Here is a 2620-nt window from a genome sequence, read left to right on the forward strand (position 1 = left end):
TCGAAGTTTCAAAAAGGATTCAAAGAGTACAAATTCTTTCAAGCCTGAATCCAAAGGGGGAGAATGTTAGGATTGAGTTTTAGATGTTAATTGTATTCATCTTGAAATATTTATTTTGTATTTTTAGAATGTTTGACTTTGTAAGTCACGGTTTGGCTTTGTCTTTTCTATTTTTAGTTTGACCTATAAATAGGTCTTGTAAGAGAGTTTTAAAAGTAGAAGAGCTCATTTGTAATATTACGTGTAATAGAGAGATTTAGAGAAATAATATACTTGTTGACTAAGTTGACTTTATCTCTCTAATGTTCATAAATGAAGAATGTCATTTATAGAGTTTATCTTGATTCTTGAAGATTGATTGAAGATAAAGGACTATCAAAAATACAACTAATCAAATGTTTTGGACAACCATTGTTCAATTATCAAATTTATGTATGACTTGGTCTTTGCAAACAAAATAAACTAGAGGTCCAATGAAAGTTGACTCATTTTGCGAAAATAGACCAAAATTTATGTGTCATCAACAATGAACTAGAGCTCCAATGGTGGTCGACTTCCAGTTGCTGCTTAACATCACCGGACTCCACATTTTTCTTCGTTCACCACCGTTCATGGCCTGACACTACCCTTCACCAATGGACTCCACCTTTCTTCCACCATTTATCTCCTGCAACAAATATTGTTGCTCTTCACATCGGTGGTAACAAGAACAAATTTAACCTTGTTCATGCCCTAATCATCTTAATAAAACCAGACATATGTGGATCCTATTGCTGGTTTGAACACATCCCCATATTGGGAATTTCATCGCTGGTTTGAACGAGTATATTCCTCCATTTAGATATTCCAGACTTGAATACATCTCCAGATTGGAAATTTGTTTTCAGATTTGGGTTTTTTTGCTTTCTACATGAGTCCATCCAAAAAGATGTGCATTACATTTATTGGACAAATATGTTTCCTCCATTCTATGTAAATTACATCAATTTTTTATGAACCTTGATGTGAAGTTTTTTAAGATTTCATTGTTGGTGTATTTTTTTATTAAAAAGAAAAGGTATTGTATTGGTGAGTTTATTATAACCTTGCCTAAAAATTCAAAAGCTTGTAGTTATAGGTTGTTGATAAGATGATTGATGGTCCCTAGTTCATACTATGATCTCCAGTGTCAGAATTGGTCTTTGTGTGTAGATGAATAATTTATTTTTTATTAAATGAAAACCAAATAACACATTAATAATTTATCTTTTATCATCTTGTTGGTTTGAAAAGTATATTTTTAATATGAAAATAAAAATAAAATTATAAAAAGATAATATTACTTGTAATAGTGCATTGTTAGTAAAGTTGGAATAAAGGACTTAATCTTTAACAAAGACTAGTTTTTTTACTTGCGTAATGCGGTGGGTTGCAAAATTTAATTATAAAATACGAAGAATTTTTTTTTTTGCATGAATACGGGATCCCAGTAAAAATCCAAGTACTTTTGATAGCAATTTTATTCCATATAGAATATTATGAATGAAAAATAAAAACTTAAAAAACAAATGCATGAAATAAACCATGTCTTTTAGAAATTACATAATGTCATTCATCAACGTTCTCTTAATCTTAAATTACATAATGTCATTCATCAACGTTCTCTTAATCTTTCATCAGCCTTGCACTTGATGACTAGTCAGTAGCATAAGCAATTTGTGATGAGATGTAAGTTCAAAAAGGTATTTGAAGATACTTAGGGGATAGCCAGATAGGGAGGGATGAAGATCGAATCAAGGAGACTTGGAACTATGGAAGATGGTATCACCGGTCTCAGAGCATAATAGTCATTCTTGGGAGCATGAATCGGTTATTAAGATATGTCCAAATAAATCCTGCAACATGAAGTTGTACATCAAGCTTACAAAGTTGTAATTAAGATATATTAAGACTTGGTGTATAAAAAAGCAGTATCATGGACTTTATTAAATATGCTTTATAATGTAGTGTAGATAAGGCTTTCAGACACATGATCTCAGATAAGTCATTTGTTGAGCTTTGAACTTCCATACAGGATAACCAGATTGTTGCCACTTCTACCGCTTGGATGCTTTCTCCAACGCCTGTAACGTAAAAAACTTCAAAAACGCGGTCTTAAAAGAAGTAGAATAAAAGTACATACAATGAAGGGTGGCTTAAAAGTCTAAATCAGACGGAAAATGGTGTTGACAAACTTTTACATTTGCAGAATACCAACGAAGTAGGCAACACACTTAAATCCAATCAAAGGTTGAAGATGGAGAATGTCCCTGTATTCATTTATCAATGCAACTGAATGGCCCAAAGTTTGATCATAATTCATATGAGGGGAGAAAATACGAGAGAAGGCTCAATTATATATGACATCGGAGCTTCTGATGAATAACTAAAAGATTATATACAAGTTCTTTTATCAACTATAAGAATAATTAACATTAAAACCTGCTGGTCGAAAGCACAATTGGTAAAGAAGTTTCACATTTCTTTGCCTAATTCTCCGAACTTGGTATAACACCCTCAAAAGAAACAACATCCAAAATTGAGCAAAAAGGAAATAGTACAGCGCTTACAAACAATAAAAGAGACGATAAATAAAAACCTA

This window comes from Cynara cardunculus (genome assembly GCF_001531365.2).
Source record: "Cynara cardunculus var. scolymus isolate 2C chromosome LG 4, CcrdV1, whole genome shotgun sequence".
NCBI classification, from domain to species: Eukaryota; Viridiplantae; Streptophyta; class Magnoliopsida; order Asterales; family Asteraceae; genus Cynara; species Cynara cardunculus.